The sequence below is a fragment of the Nasonia vitripennis genome (genome assembly GCF_009193385.2).
Source record: "Nasonia vitripennis strain AsymCx chromosome 5 unlocalized genomic scaffold, Nvit_psr_1.1 chr5_random0002, whole genome shotgun sequence".
Classification (NCBI taxonomy): domain Eukaryota; kingdom Metazoa; phylum Arthropoda; class Insecta; order Hymenoptera; family Pteromalidae; genus Nasonia; species Nasonia vitripennis.
Genome location: NW_022279652.1, coordinates 2,374,173 through 2,392,012, shown reverse-complemented (window position 1 = coordinate 2,392,012; position 17,840 = coordinate 2,374,173). Strand labels below are relative to the sequence as shown.

At 41.4% G+C, this 17,840-nt stretch overlaps 1 protein-coding gene across 10 annotated transcripts in view; it reads left to right on the top strand.

Annotated features, from left to right (window-relative positions):
• LOC100116690 (small glutamine-rich tetratricopeptide repeat-containing protein alpha) overlaps nucleotides 1–17,840 on the top strand; it is a 93,623-nt gene that overhangs the window by 38,199 nt on the left and 37,584 nt on the right. The window lies entirely within an intron of this gene.

Genomic DNA, 17,840 nt, shown 5'->3' with positions numbered 1-17,840 from the left:
CAAAAATGATAGGGAATTCCTTTTCCACCTTTTTTACATATCCTCACATTCCTCATATCATTGCGGGGTTACATACAAAAAAATATTACTGCGGCGTCCTATTAAATTAAGAGTTTATATTATAGATGTAAAAATCATTCAAAAGCGGTGTCTAGGTGTACAGGGTGGCCGATGACGAGGTCTAGGTGGTTTGCACCGTGCTTTTTCGTGTTTAGGTGTAAAAATCATTTGAACGCGGTGTCTAGGCGTACAGGGTGGCCGATGACGAGGTCTAGGTGGTTTGCACCGTGGTTTTGGTGTCTAGATGTAGAAATAATTCAAAAGGGGTGTATATAAGAACAATTAGTGATTTCATGTTAGTGATAAAAATGTTACAAAAAAGCTGTGGTCAAAGGGTTAAAGATGCTTATATTTTATTTTTACGACGTCGAATCAAGGGGCGCGACAGCGTTGCGCTGGCAAGAAAAAGTACGAAGTACGATTTGTCGACGGCGCAACCTTATATACTTTGAAATTGGGTTTTCTTAACCTTAAAAAAATCTCAAGAACATTTAAATCATTACTATTGCGCTTATGCGTAATCTGTTGGTATCTACTTGAATATATTAACCTAATCTTTCATGATTAAAAAGATTCATCCAAAAATATTAAGTTATTAACTTAATATTGCAAGTTGAAAATTTGCTCGGTATATTTCTTTTTGTTCAGAGTTTCCATCCTCTCCCGATTTTTTTCGTCTCCTCCGGTCACGTGACTTCCGGTGAGTATTATATTAGGTATTATACACCAGTGGTTCATCTACTTTACCGACATTCGTCTGCTACTCGGCGACACACGCGATTATATGCATATAATAATAATAATGTCATTTTAATATTTAGAGATTTCACTACGTTTATTAGTCTTTTTCTTGCCAAGGTTTTCACTTTTGAAAACAGTTTTTTTGGGAGTATGCAATACTCAAAAAATTTATAAAAAAGGATTAAAATCTCTAAAAAAAATTAACTTTTGAAAAAGTAAAAGGTTAGGCGAGTTTGATGTATTCCGCAACGATATTACAGATAGAAAAGAACTGAGATCAATCAAACAAAGTCAAGTTTATCATATTTAATCGTAATGAAGCAAGGAGCAACTCTCAAGATAATTACTATTTAAATTGCCATGCTCGTTTCAGTTTGTTTATTGGTGGACAACTGATAATTTCTTTTTATGTATTAGAAGGTCATACAAACACCATAAGTACAATGAAACGGGCATGGCAAGTTACGTAATAATTATCTTGAGAGTTGCTCCTTGCTTCATTACGATTAAATATGATAAACTTGACTTTTTTTGATTGATCTCAGTTCTTTTCTATCTGTAATTTCGTTGCGGAATATATCAAACTCGCCTAACTTTTTACTTTTTTAAAAGATAATTTTTTTTTAGAGATTTAGGTATATTCCTTCTATGTCATTCAATTAGAGGAACAGTCATTTTGCAATAAAATGAAAAGTGTTACAAAATTCGAAACATTCCTTTTCATTTAAAATGAATTTTACTATACTTAGTCAAATTTTAAAATATAAAATTTATTATATATTTCTTATATTACATATAAGACATACTCCCTGCTGTTAAGTACATATTGTTTTATCGGACCACTTAGAATAAAATCGTTTTTTTTTTCATAATTTTCCACTTTTCGGTCGGCTGTAAACAAAAAGCATGTACATAATTATTAAAACCCAATGTTTCCCATAATTTACAAATAAAAAAATCTTATTATCATGACTGACTATATGCGCAATTTTCATAAATTCTAGTAAAATATCCTCATTATTTGATAACATAAAATCATTTTCTTTGTAACGCTTACCATTGATTTCAAACCATTTTAAGACATCGTATTTTTCTTTGTTTTTTGTAAATCAAGTTGTAATTATCTATAGAAATATTTGTAATTTTCTAAAGAACTGAGTGCTTTCGATTTTTTAGGCCCAAAGTCTATATTATCTACAAGTCAGTCATTTTTAATGTATTCATAACTTTTTGATAACGCATACTTTATTGCAAGTGATAAGGTCAAATTTATGCGATTTTGGGTACTTCTTGCGTAACTTATTAATTCGCGATGTTTTGCTTTAAACCTCATACACCAGTAATTAATTATTGGTCTAGAAATTAAAAAAAGATCAGCGTAATGTAATAAATAATGATGTTTTGGCTTGAAGCTTTCTGAGGGAAATTGTTCTTGTCTGAATCGTAAATATTTTTTAACTATGTTGTTTATATGTGTTTTGAGCTCTACTTGCAAACTTTTAGATATTAAAATTTCTATTAATTGACGTAATGCCAAAAACCATTCCCATACTCATTACCTTCAGGTACTAAATCTCCCAATATTAAATGTAAATGCAGTATCAAAGTGAGCATCTTAGAAGCATACAAATTAAAATTACCGCTAGTTAAATATGTATTAGGAATTTCGCAAGGCTTATCATTTTGGTATGACCCATAATGGAATTTTGTTAATCTGTCATTTAACGAGTCTAAGGTTATTACATGTTTGTCAATAAAATAATTAATTAAAAGAGGCAAATCATATCGAAAGACGCCTAGAAGTCATGCATCATTTTGTGTCTATGACGCCGCAGTGGAAAATAAATGTAATTATACTCGGCACTCTATTGAAAATATATACCTGGATATCCAGGTATATATTTTCAACAGTGCATACAAGATACACTATTACCGAATAAGTGATCAACAAGTTTTACATATTCGTATAAATATGAACAAGTTATCACATTATAAAAGGTATACGGTATACGATATAATTGCTTATCATACACAGTCATCTAAGAATCTCGCATTGTACGCGTAAGTCAATATTTTTACAAAACATATTTTTATAAACTTAACACATACTTATAACAGCATTGTTCATGACCACCATGCTCATAAATTTTAGAATGCGTGAATCGCCACGCAATGTGAAAATAACTACTAAACAATTTTGAAACCTCTATATATGCATGGACTCTTAAACATTATTTCATTCACTTTCATAGTTATTCTTACATTATTTTGACTAAACTTTTTTATAAACAGTTATATACATATTACTGTTTACATATTTTTATCGGATTTATTCTAAATATATTTAGAAATTAATTTTTTTACTGTGGGTATAAAATGCGATTTATTGCACACGGAGCGTGCACAAAATCGACTTTTACGCACACTGTATGCAAAAATAATACGTTGTGCAACTGGAGGAGGGGGAGGGGGATCGACACATTATAGTGACCGAAACTAAGAATGCACAAAACATTATCCGAGTCTAAACATTTTAAAAATCTTTTTTAATACCTTATATTTTTACAATTTTGACCAGTTTCAAACAGCTAATGAAAAGTTCTATTTTGTTAACAAATGGCATCATAGTATATATTGTAACGGGATTTTTGGTAACCAAATTGCACAAAAGTAAAGCGGCAAGAGTGATTTCACCCAACATACCCGAGATCTCAAGGTGCGTGTTCTACCACTGAGCCAACTACGCACTCATGTACACTTAGCTGCAAGGTATTTTTGCGGAAAGATTTTAAAATAATGCAGCCTGATTGATTAGTTTTTGTAAATCGAGAGCTCTGATAAGAGCAATTCAAAAAATGACGGATAGTTTACTGTTTCTACATAACTAACAATAATTAACGAAAACAATTGTTTTTCAATGTTTAATGTTTAGAAGAAATTTTTAAAAACACGTCATTTTTGTCAATCAGCTTAAAAATCTGATCAGTTCTTTGTTAGGGTATACTTGATGAACCTATAAAGTTTCAGTAAAAAGTACAAATGCTAATACAAATGCAAAAGTACAAATGGGAGTTATAATAAAGAAATTTTTTTGCTTCAATTTTTTAATGTTAAAACCTATTCATTTATAAACGCGCTGTATATTAGTAAATCGATTTCAAAATTTAATCAGTTCTTTGTTAGGTTATACTTGATGAACCTGTAAAGTTTCATCAAAAAGTACGATTACATTCAAGAGTTATAATAAAAAATAGTATATTATGTACCAAGGGCGTAAAGTGGGCTTTTTTAGGCCGAGTGTGGAGTTTGTAGTACGACTCAAGACGAGTTAGCCTGCGCCGAAAGCGAGGGCGTTTACGAGCCGCAGACGAGTACTGCAACTACACGAGGTGCACACCATATTTTTTGTAACGCATGTACTGATTTCCGCGTTTACATACACGAACACACACATATGTGTATAATCATACACACACACACACACACATACGTATATTCGATGTGAACTATTGACCATTTTCTTTAAAATATTTTAGCGGGCGTTTTTAATTTTTTTTTGCCCGGTGGGCATTTTTATTTTCAAATGCGACATATGTGGGCAAAAAAAATGGAAAACGCCCACCGGGCAAAAAAAAAATTAAAAACGCCTGTTAAAATTTTTTTCTGCCCGCCGGTAAAAGAATAGGTCCTTTATGCCCGCATAATAGGTACGAAAAACGCGAAAATCGTGCTTGTGTTAAAAAAAAAATTATCAATGTTTTCACAGAAAAAAAATTATTTTTGAAAACACGCTTCATCTTTGTAAATCGGTTTTGAAATTTAATCAGTTTTTTATTAGGTCATACTTGATGAGCATGTAAAGTTTAAGTAAAAAATATAAATGCGTTAGGGAGTTATCGCGGTAACCATTTTCGCGCACACACGCACATACATACATACATACATATATACATACATACAGACGTACGCTTTTCAAATACCACTTTTTCTGATTTAGGAATCTTGAAAACGTTGACATCTATCAAAATCTTTAATATCGAAATTTTCACCTTCACGAAGCTTTCTCTTGGAGCAAGAAAAATGTAATTGCTTTCTTGCAGCTGCGCAGCTTTTAAATCCCTATGTTTTCCGAGTTATCAATAATTCAATTTTTTTTTCTTTTTTGTTTCAAAATCAATCAATTAAATGCTTAAAAAATAAAAATAACGATTTACCTTAGCAAAATCTAATTCTGTTAAAATTTCAATTGATTTCACCAATTGGTTTCTGAGTTATGAGCCAAACTTTAAAATCCGATTCCTTCCCCATTTTGCTTTCTCTTAGAGGAAGCTTTGTAATAGGAAATATAATAAATTTCGGCTACATCTAAAGCGGGTTAGAAGTTTATTCTGAGATCTTTAGACCACTTTTCGATGTAAAATTTAATTATTTTTTTATTTATTAATATTATTATTAATGTTTTATTGCTTAAACCCTTGTATTTACAATATATTTACATATCAAATTATTCTCTAGATTTATAACATCAAGTTTTAGTTTCCACTTTTTTCACTTTATGTTTTATGTTTTTACTTGCTCTTCTCGTTCTCTTTGTTTACTTCCTCTGTTCAATCCTTCTTCCCTGGACTTGCTTCGCTCAGAGTGCGAGCGCGTCCTCGCGTCTGATCTCCCTTGGGGTAAAGATGTTCCATCCCGCGGTAAACTTCCTGGTAGCTCTGCACGAGCTTGCGTTGCCTCAGTGCATCGAGACAGGCACGGGAAGGACTTTAAGATCGAGGCTATCTAGTCTAACACATTAGCGCTCTTATAATCAGACCTCCAGCACCGTCTAGTGTTTTGCGCCTGTGAAAGTCTCGTTTCACAACCGCTGTCCCCTGCGTTAGGACAGTCGCGCCACTAATGCGTCAATCGTCCACAGGTCCAGCACTCGAGCCTTTTACGCGCTCTTCTGGGCATGTGCTTGACTGCATTATCTGGCTCAGAGCAATTTTCTCTTTCATGCGTCCGCGATTTGCATATCCAGCATCTCATTTCAGTTTCGCATACATGCTTTGATGCGCCGATGGTCGACTTACTCGTCCGATCGACTTTCGCGCCATGCTGGGTTTCCTTTTTATGCAAATGGCCGTCTTGCACTTTTTGCTTCCGCTTTTCATGGGGCAAGTGGCTTTTCTGGACCGTGGTTATTCGTTCATTCTTGCGCCTTCGCTCTACTCGCTCGACGAAGCGTGGTCCATTGGACGGAGAAACGCGTTCCCTTGCTTCCTCATTACTCTGCCCTTTAGGGTGCTTGTGCGGGATATTGCGTCGTACTTCATTTATTTTCTTGGTTTTGCTCTTCTGCGAAGTACTGGACGCTAACGCTGTCTTTTCTCCGCGCCTCTAGACGTCGCGTGTACGTGAGGGTCCTAGAATCTTCCTCACGTAACTCGTTGCATGACGAACAAAGCTCCGAAGTCCTCTGTGACTCTGTGTCCGAACTGAGCTCTTCGTTGAGAGTTAATTCGCTGTTCATCGTTGGTGACGTCTCGCTCGTTGTTGAGGTTATGACAGCGTTTTCACTTGATCTTTTTTCTCATTGACCATCGGATGATGAGGGTCCTCCCTCCCCCAAACGCTGTCTATCCTCGACGTAACTGTCTCACAGTTGTCGGCTGGTCTTGGCTCTCGGCTGCTTTCCTCAAAGGTCTGTGCGCACTCTTCGTCGGCACCGGTGAATCCGCTATTTTGCGCCCTTCTCGTCTTGAATGACGTCTATGCCAAGATCTTCAGACGTGACGTAATCTTCCTCGATATCGTCGCCTATCTGCCGTGCCTTCAGACGCCGTATATTGCTGCTATGGTCATCTGAGGTTTTTCGGTATCAGCATTTCCAGGGCGCGATTCACTTCCTCTCTTGAAAGCTTCAACACCCATTTGTCGACTTCAGTCTCTGCCATAGACTGTGGTGTGCTGAAATCGGTCCGCGTTTCCACTGAGCAGTTCGTCTACATCGGACGGTACAACTGTACTATTGGATATACCTCGCCGGCGTCATCATTGGATCCTAACAATGAGCACTTTGAGCGTACTAAGGCCTCTTCGGACGTATGCTCGATGGTAGTTAGGAGGGCCGTATGGAGAGACCGGGTCCAGGCTGTTATAGCGCCGGAGGATTGATGTATAGGGGAGCGGTCCCCTACCCTTCGACTTCTGGCTGCATATTGGGGAAGCTAGTTATTTATAGCGTATGAAGAGAAATGTCTGACGGTGTTTTTCCCTCCCGGCCTGTAAGGTGTATCCGGTATTTTTCCCCTCTCTGATAGAGATATGCGGATGTTACTCTATATTACTAGCGTCTTATAGAGTATCACTTTTGAGTGATGATGCGTGTGACCATTATGACATGCTTTAAATTTTGTTCTACGTAAGAAATATTTTTGGGGGCCCTGAAAAGGGCTGATTGTTTATATAAAATAAATTAAAATCTTTTGTAGCCCTTTGTTTCTTGCGCTGACTTAAAATTTGTAGAGAATTTCTCTACATACGATTTAAATGTACTCTTCTCTTCTTTTTTTTTTTTTTTTTGTTTTTCTTATCTCCGCCAGGTGGCTTGTAGCCAGCCTTTTAAGTGCTCTGCTCCGGACCTATCTTGATTGTCGTGCTGAATTTGATTGAAGCGAATCAAATATTTCAGGGCTTTTCTAGCAAAAAATAAAAAGTATGAAGAGGTGGAAAGGTGTTACTATACTCGTATGGGTATGTATTTATTATCAAAGATTATTCTTTCGTTTAGATTATTTGTTCTATTGGACCTGCGAAATTTCTCAAATTTTGTATGTTGCTCTTCATAGCGTTCTGTAACAGTCTTTCTTTATGCCTTTCTATTTCTTTATTAGAAGGATTTTGTGAGGTTAGGAAAAAAGAACTTATAAATCCTTAAATAAAAATAGTTGGTTTCGACAACTACATGAATTGGAGTTAAGCTGAGATAGAGAATGATATCAACTCGAGGAACTTCAGCAGTTTTTCAAATAAAGGCCTAGCCGTGCATATGTACAAAAGCAAACGTAGTGATACAACGACAGTATTAATACAGTTTCCTCCTGAGGTATACAAGTTTATCAAGGAGAATAACAGCAAAATCTTCGTAGGATACCAAAGCTGCAAAGTCTACGACTATTTAAGTATAAGACCATGTTTCAACTGTGGTAGATATGGTCATAGTGGAAACAAATGCAAAAATAATACAGTTTGTCTAAATTGTGCAGATAGTCATAAGACCAGTGACTGCACAAACAATATAATAAAGTGCTTAAATTGTGAATATTCCAATGTTAACTAAAACACCACATTGGACATTAAACATGTTGCTAGAGATCAAACTTATGCATAGAAAGAATCGACTATCCGACGAAACCTACCTTACCATCTGTGATCCCAGATTACCTAACAAGGATAGTAATTTATCAACAACGAGACAACAGCCGTTCTCTACGCAAATTCAATCTAACCAGAAAGGATCAAAACTTAGAAGCGGTAAAAATTTAAATAGATAAAATGGCTACTGATTAGTAATAAAAATTATTTAATTATGCACCTAAATGTTAGAAGTATGAATGCTAATTTTATTTGAGAGTCTAAGTATCAAACCATCTGTTGTAATATGCACGGAAACTTTTGAACAAGCTAATCATAGTATTTATGAACTGATAGGATCCAATGGAAAATATGACTGCTATTACAACTATAGTAGGTTAAATAAAAATAATGGGGTTATAGTCTTTGTTAATAATAATTTAGTACAAAATACCGAAGTAGTTAAATATGGTAGAATTAAGATTGTAAATACTAGAATTAAGTTAAATAGTAATAGTAATATTGAAATATCGTCCATATACCGATCTCACGAAATAGCAAAGACTGAATTTATAATGAATCTGAATAAATACTTAATCAAAAAGAAAAACATCAAAAATCATCTTGTAATTGGCGATTTTAATGTAGATCTGTTAAAATGCGATTACATGAGCGAGGAATTACTGTGCAATTTTCTAGAAAAAGGTTATAAAGAAAAAGGATATATATATATATATATATATATATATATATATATATATATATATATATATAAAGGATCCTGCATTGACAATATATTTATAAAAACTAATAACATTGCCACAGTTACCTATAAACTCAAAGCTACAAAAACCTATTTTTATTACTGTCAACAAACTGAAAACAGAACAAATTAAACCTATAGAATTATTAAACTACAAGAAAAGAAAACATATCGCGGCTACCATTAACTGGACTGAAATATTGTCAATGCAAGATCCTAATATAGCTATTATAACGGTGTACTGGATGCAGTTGCTCAGTTTCCAGCTCCGCTATAATCAAGGTCCGTAGACCTCGTTACTCTCGAGAAAGAGAGTCGTCGGGATAGCACCTAGTGCTGAATAGGTTCCGGCCAGGCCAGTTATGCTGCGATCTCGTACATATGCGAGACGCAAGCCCGTGGAGGCGGCTGGGTCGGTGATGGAGCGAGGTACAAGTATACGCGTAGGAACATGCAAAATAACGACTGTCGAGATTGTTGAGGAACTGTCACAGCGTTTATTGACAAACTATATGCAGGGCTTGCATGCGAGCAGGCGAGGTCGCAGGTACGAGGGAGGATAAGGAGAGCCCTGGCGAGTGTAGCGTGAGAGAGAGAGAGAGAGAGCTGGCACTTACAATTAGCCGGTATCGCCCTGATGTTCGCTGTCAGCAGTCGGAACCCCATCGGTGCAGTTCCGGATGCGGTAGCGAGACGCAATGTCGTATACGCACGCACACTCACACACTTCAACTTTTACTCTCCTAACAGCTATCTCCCGAAAGTACTGAGCGTCTCGCGAGGAGCCAGTTCAAAGGTCGGATCGTATCTGGCGGCACGCGTCTCAGTCGCGTGTCGCCGAATTTTCTCTCTCTCTCCCTCTCTCTCCGCCTCTCTCGCGTCGTCCAGCGGCTCTCCCCGCCTTGCCAGCGCTGGTACCTGTAACAGTGTGAATTTAGTACAAGTCTTTCTTCTCGCGGCATGCTGAGCTTATGACGTGCTAATATCGCCCGTCATACACCCCCCCTCCAGACGCTGGGTAACCGCCAGGTGTACCAGCTCTCACTCTATAAAACTCGCCAGCATGCAATAAAAAGGTTAGTAAGGAAGGGTAAATAAATCAACATTGAGAGACGGAAAAATTTTTGAAGAGGCTTATTTATTGAAGGAAACTGTATTTAGAGAGAATGAGAAAAAAAAATAAATAAATAAGGGAGTAGGAGAAAAAAATAGAAGAAAAGAGAGAAAAAAAAAATTTTGAAGAGCCTTAGGCCCTTATTCTAGGGTGTTTCTTCCCGCCGCTTGACGAGCGAGGCGCAGCAAATTCCCGTGGTTCCGGGCGTTCGGGCATTCTCTGCCCCTCTCCACACCTAGCATGCCGCAGATGTAGCACTGCGGTGCTTTCTCTCCCTTCAACAGCGCTAGGTTGAGCCTAGCGAGTCGCAGTTCTTCCAGGAGCTTGGGGGGAGGGTGACCGAGATGTCGCCGGTCCTCGTAGGCTTGGTTGAGCTCCTCGACCAAGCGGGTCCCCTCCTCGATGCGCTGCTGAAGCGCTTCCTTGGCCTCCTCGGCTGCGCGGCGCTTTTTCCTCCCCTCGACGTATTCTTGGCGGCGGCGTCTGACGTCGCGCTCGTCCGCCACTAGCTTCGGGTAGTTACCCGCGAGCGCACGGCCGTCCTCCCCGAACTTCTCCAGGAAGTCGTCGAGGGCCAAGAAGGCTTCCTCCTCGGCTTTGAGGGCTTCCCTCTTCAGCGCCCTGGCTTGCTCCAGCTGGTTCTTGGTGGCCTCCCAGGCCTCCTCGGGTGTTCTCGTGGGCGCTGGTGCGTTGGAGCCGTGGTCTGTCGAGGGGGTCTTTGCCGTAGTGGAGGGCGTAGCGCCCGCCGACGTGGTGCTGTCAGGAGTCGGTGGTAGAGGCAGATCCTCTATCTGAACCCAGCGGGTTCGGCCCCCCTCCACGACTCTGATCCAGCTGGGGTCTGACGCCATCATCTGCAAGGTCAATAAGAGGGAGTTCTAGGAAGTTTATGAGGGTCTTTTGGACCGAGTACGACGAGGGGACAGGACAGGAGGAGTCTCTCGCTTGTTCACGGAACCTTTTGGGCGACCTCGCTTTTTCAGGGGTACTACTAACGGGGTTACCTCCTCATTCTCGATACTAGGAGGTGGTTCGCTAGTTTTCTTTCCGCGCGTGACTCTAGTTATCGCACGGTTAACAACGATGCGCGTCTTCCGCGGTCTACCTCGCTTACGTGGCGCTTCCACGTTTACAGACGTATTAGTCGAAGCCGGGGCAGCATCTTGTGGATTCGCAGTCCTCGTTGCGGTGTCTGTTGGTTCTTCGTCGCTCGATGGGTCTTCGTCGTCCTCATATTTCTTCAAATCGACTACATGTATCTTTTCGAACTTGTCACCTTTGTCGTTCTCGAGGGTGTACACATCTTGTCCAATTTTGGCCGTAATTCTGAATGGGCCAGCAAACTTCGGCGCGAGCTTCGCATTTATGCCTAATAGAGCGGACGAAAGAATGCGATTACGCTTCCAGACTAGGTCACCGACCTGATACTCGGATTGTCTGCGTCTCGCGTTATAGTAAGTTGCTTGTTTTTCAGAAGCTCTCTGTGCGTGTCTCGCTGTACGGACTTGCAGATCCAACAAACGTTGCATTCTATCTTCCCAGTCCTTGATGGCTTGTTCTTCTGCCTCTTCTTTCTTGAGAATCTCTTCTGCTCGGCGGCTGTTGTGGGGTGGCTCTAAGTGCCGTCCAAAATTTAGAAAGGCCGGACTAACACCTGTGGTCTCTTGGATAGCCGTGTTGTATGCAAACATTAGTTGGGGAATGTGTTTATCCCAGGACCTGTGTTCACCTTCGATAAACGTCGTAATCATTGTCTTGAAAGTGCGATTGACACGTTCTACCGGGTTGGCTTGAGCGTGATACGGTGGGATAGTTCGATGTTGTATCCTCAGTTCTTTAAGAAATTGGGCTAGCACCTTGTTTCGAAATTCCGTCCCGTTGTCAGATAAAAATGCCTCGGGCACTCCGAAACGTAGAATAACACGTTCATTTAGGTTTTTCCGGATCGTTTTTCCATCCGCCTTGCGAATTGGGATGACTTCGATCCACTTCGTGAAAACATCTAAGAAGATGAGGATGTATTGGTAACCTTGAGTCGACCGGGGGAACGGACCCATAATGTCAGCGGCGACAATTTCCCAGGGTCCAGGGACTCTTCTCTGACCCATTAACCCAGCGGGTAACGCTTGTTCTACCTTGCACTGCTGGCAGACCGTGCAAGTACGAACAAAGTTACTTACATCTCTATACATTCCCTTCCAGTAGAAGTATCGTGCGATTCGCTCGTAATCTTGCGGCGGCCCAAGTGACCAGCTGTGGGCTCGCAGTGCGATTCCCGCATCGCTTCTACGGTCTTCTGGTGGCAAAACCATTTTCCATTCGTCCTGTTCGTCTAGGATATCGCCTAAGAGAGGATCAGGACGTAGATGATACAGTCTGCCCTCCGAAATCTTCCAGTTTGGATGATCGGTTGGGTTTTCCCTTACCTTGGCACACATGTCAGTATACCATGGGTCGTCTGTAAATTTTCCTCCTATACCGAATGTGGCTAAGGGCGTATTCTCGTCTTCATCCTCGTACATTCGGGATAAGGCGTCTGGTACGCAATGTAATGAGCCCTTTCGATGGATAATCTCGAAATCATAGGCTTGCGATTCGAGAGCCCACCTAGCTAAGCGACCGTTGGGGTTACGCATATTACGCAGCCACTTCAGACTACTGTGGTCGGTAATAACTTGGAAGTGATAACCCTCAACATAGGCCCTAAATTTGCGTATCGCCCACAATACAGCCAAACATTCGCGTTCAGTGACAGAGTAATTTCTCTCGGCTTTTGACAGGGTGCGGCTCGCAAAGCTTAACACGCGTTCTTCGCTATCATGGACTTGAGTCAACACTGCACCCAGGCCGGTGTCACTAGCATCCGTCTGAATCGTGAAAGTTTCGTCGAATGATGGACTACGTAGGATTGGAGCCGAAGCTATCAGCGTTTTAATTTGTAGGAACGCTTCTCGCTGCGATTCGCCCCAGTTATATCTCACGTCTTTCCTGGTTAACTGAGTGAGAGGATCGGCGAGTGTCGCAAAATTGTCCAGGAATTTCCTATACCAAGAGACCATCCCTAGGAACCTGCGGAGTTGTTTTAGATTCTTGGGGGCCGGGTAGTCTAAAATTGGAGCAACCTTATCCGGATCGGGACGGAAGCCATCTCGATTTACCATCACCCCAAGGTACTTAACCTCGCTGCAACAGAATTTGCTTTTCTCCCAATTAATCGTGAGTCCAGCATCGCTGATCCGCTTGAGTACGACTTCTAACCAATGTAAATGGTCTTCGAACGTATCGGTAGTGATAATAATATCATCCAGGTACGAAAAAGCATGAGGTTCCAACTCAGGCCCGATAATCTTATCGCTAAGCTGTTGGAACGTCGCAGGGCCACCAACCACGCCATAAGGAAGCCGGGTGAACTCAAAAAGTCCGAGTCCGGGCACCGTAAATGCCGTGAGGTGCATGTCTTCCTCCTTCATGGGGATCTGGTGGTAGGCACTACTCAAGTCGATCGTCGAGATGTAACGAGCATTCTGCAATTTGCTAAGGATGGAGTCCATGAATGGAAGCGGATACGCACTGGCCTTGGAAACGGCGTTGAGTTTACGGTAGTCTATGCAAAACCGGTAGGATCCATTGGCTTTTCGCACCATGACTACGGGGCTCGACCATTCATTGTTCGACCGTCGAATTATTCCTGCTTCTAGCATTTCCAACACTTGCTTATGCATCTCCTCCTCAATCTTCTTCGACACGGGGTAGTACCTCTGCTTGATAGGTCGAGCGGAACCCACATCAATGGCGTGCATGATCAATGAAGTGCAGCCAAGTGGTTGTTCGTTCTCTGGTAGCCACCTATCCAGCAGTTCGTTTAAATGGTTACGCTGCCGCGGCGTAACATCAACTAGGCCAATGGCCGCCAGGGCATTACTCTCGCCGTCAGTGAGACTAGATAACTCCAGAGGGATAGTCTCCGACGTGCCCTCAATCTCTAGGACATTCTGACGAGGTCTAAGCGTGGCGCCAAATGCACGGATGAAATCCGTCCCTAAAATGCAGGAGGAATCAAGTTCGCTCATGATCATGACTTTCAGTACTTTTCGACGACCCTGTACGTCAAAGGGTAGGTCGACGTGACCATAAATCGGCACTAACTGGCCGTTAGCGAGCTTCGCTCCTGGTCCTTTATAGGGCGTAATAGTTTGTCCACAGGCCGAGGCAATCTGAATGTCGATCGGGCCAATGGCGGTGCGTGCAGCTCCAGAGTCGAACAAAGAGCGGACTCTGAACCCTGCAATTCCAACCTGCACCCACCAGCGACGGTGATCCTCCGGACTTGGATCTTCGGCCTTCAACGGCATGAGTGCGTCCTCGCTCTTTAAATCGAGCGATTCGCTAGAGGCCGTTGTTGCCTCGGGAATAGTGTTGGCCTGACTCACTTCTTCCCTTGGTCTTTTCCCGACTTCTGGGAGCATTCTGGGCACGAACTTTTTACGTGTTGTGGCCAACTGCAACCATAGCATTTAACGTGGGGCTTATATGGCCCACGAGCCTTCTGGTCTTTATTGTGGTCACTATCCGGTTTGCGTACCGTTCGTTTCGTTTTCTCCTCTACTACCTCTTCAATTGTCACGGTAGAGACACTTTTCGGCTTCGACTTCTTGCCGTTCTTCGGGTTATTTTCACCCGCTGTGATGGCTTTCGGCTGTAGTTGCGATGGTTGCTGCTGAAAGGCAGCAATGCCCGCAAGGCCTAATTGGGCTAGGGCCTCCTTTACTGCCGTCGCGACTAGCGTGCTCTGGAGCGGGCTCGCTGGTTCGACGGGTTCTGTTACAGCGTTCACGCTAGGAGTTTTCGCAGTGGTGGCTGTTGGTGTAGCCGGCTTTTCCTTATAGGCGACATGCGGTAGCAGGCTACGTTCCGGTGGAGGTGGCGGCTTGTAGTTGTCTCGATCGTGAACCAACTTCTCGGCGTCCCTCGCTAACGTAACTAGGGCGTCTTAGTCTGTGACGTCTTTACGTGGTACAATCATCTTGATTTCTGGCAACATATTGTCATAAATCATCTTCAATTGTACGTCTACCGGTGGAGGTTCATCTAACCTGCTGAGGATCGTCAGTACTGCGAAGATGTGTTCCCTCACTGACTCCTTTTTCCCTTGGGTACGCGCTTGGGCTTCGGCTAACAGCTGCATTTGGATGTCCTGATCGACTCCGTAACTTCGCCTTGCAGCTTTGCAGAAATCTGTCCATGTACACCAAGTGTGTCGCAGTTGTCTACACCAGATTAGTGCTGGCCCCGTTAATACGTGCAACATAGCATTCAGCGAATCGGTGTCGTCTAGATGAGATGACATTCTGCATTCGTTGACTCTCTGTAGGAACTCTTCGATGCAAGTGTCTTGGCTGCCATCAAACTTTATTTTCCATTCTCGGGCGATTTTTCCGATGTCTTTACGTGATTGTGATGTCCACGTAGGAGTGGGTGTGCAGTTGAACGGATTCGTTTGCGTGGCGTCAAATGGCCACAAAGGATTCGTGCTATTAGCGTTTGGTGTTTCCCCAGGCTTGAGGAATGGATTGTTATTACCAATCGGTGATCCGCCCCTCCCCTTAGACTCTTGATAGTCTGGAGTGTTACTCTGCCTTCTGAATGGATTTTGCCTAGTCTGATAGTTCTGTGTACCGTCTAAATTAATTATCCACGGGTTTTCGCTTGCGTATCGCGTACTATGCGCGTCAGGTTCAGGGTGTCGAATATCCAGCGTCTCTTGAAATCGAACTTTCCTACTATCAGCTGGCGTCGTCGGAGTGTACGAATTACTGGATTCAGCCATGTCTAAAACAACTTGTTCCAGCTGTTCTAGTTGTTGTCGTAAAGCTTCCTTCTCTTTGACGTCTGCGATGCGCATTCTAATCAGTTGTTCGTTTTGTTGCCTGAGGTACTCTTCGTTTCTCTGAGCATTGTTTGAGTACGTTACTTGCCTATTCGCTTGCCTTGTTCCTTGTGCTTGCGTTGTTATTGTGCTGGTACTTGTCGTTGCCGCTGTGCTGTTGCTAGTCGGCAACACACTTGTACCCGTTCGCGTTATGCTTGACAGTTGTGGATTATTAATCAGAGGTTCAAACTCATCTATGAATGTCGAATTGTGTCGAACACGTTTACTCTGCTTCCTCTGCGCCGTGCTATTATGCTATTCTTCAGCGACGTAGGTAACGTTTTATCTGTCTGTATTAATCTGTGGAGATCTGTGTCTCTTCTTGAACTAACTATAAATATTGGATCACTTGATTCTTGAAAATCTTCTGCAGTGTAGTCTCCGCGAAGTCGTCTAGCTAACCTACTTACATTTTCTAGCCTTGAATTACTCCGAATAAGATCTAGTTCGATTAATCTATTTTGTAATTCCAATGGCGACAGGGAAAGCGCCCAGTTTTCTATTTGTAAATCTAGTTCTTCTTGAAAAAGCGCCATCCTCTGAAAAATTCTTTTTGGTTTGCTATAACGAAAGGGTAAAGAGAGAAGAAAAGAAAAAAAAATTCACGCGGTTCTGACTCACTGTATTTCCAACAAACAAGAGAAACAAGTGAGCGCTCGTCAGATGAGTAAGCTTTGTTCTCCTTAAATTTTATAAGCGTTTGTAAAAAAAAATAATCAAGTCGAATTAATTTCCGCGTGTCGCTCTTAAACAATACCTCTGCCTCCAATATTTAATTAGTATTGTGAGGGTCCGATTAATAAAGAAAAGTTTGATTTCACCAGGAGGTAACAAATTGACAATAAGGGGAAAAGTAATTCAAACAGATGTAATCACTGAGTAAATAAATAAAATAATGTTTGAATTACTCGCGTTAGCTACGAGCAGCTGTATTTTTAAGAGTGTACTTTAAGCTTCGGAGACTATTGACAGTCTTACTCACTGTGCGTTATATAACGGTGCGCTAGAATTTAAATTCGGCAAGCAGGTAATATGTTTATATCTAGGGCCGTATACGTGTGGGACGCTTAGGAATACTCAGTGAGTATGTACCTCTATAGCGTGAGCGCGTGCCGTATAAAACCACCTATGTTACTGTAAGCGTTGTACTGTACGTCTGTATGCCTATATGTATCGTACGCAGCTATCCTATAGATCAGACTGTATGTACGCAACTATATACCTATGTGCATGTACAGTGCGCTGCTATACTATACTGACTACACTGCGCGCGGTAAATATTCGCTTCGACTTATGTGTCGTACTTATAGTAGTAACTGTATGGGACAAAAAAAAATAGAAGGAGAAGAACAAAAATAATTGTTTGTGAATTCGTATTTTCGGTTACTAACTACGACTAAACAAATTTTCTACGATACATTTGAAGTCGTATCAAAAAAAAATTTAGATAACACGAAAAGGAAAAAAAAAATTTTGAAGGTGACAAAAAAAACTCAATACAAATTCACGTACACAGAGATACGAACCGCCCACAACAACTGTTAAAGCGAATCGCACAAACTCTTTCCGAAACTTATACGCTAAATGTAATAAGTCGTAATATAATATTTCGGCCGCGTCGACTTCGTCGAACGTCTACAACGCCGGAGACCGGTGTTGTTTATCTCGTGCGGCGAGCTCGCTCGACCGCGATGTCAACAAAGTCGCGCGTCGCTATGCTTAGCGTGTAACTTGCGTTCTCGCTCTAATATAAGCTTTTGTTCGCTGTATAGATTTTATTTCGGTGCGACTATTATTTTTCTTGCGATGCCGAAATTTGAAATCTTCTAAACAAATATTGTTTAATCCCAGACGTTGGGCGCCAATATAACGGTGTACTGGATGCAGTTGCTCAG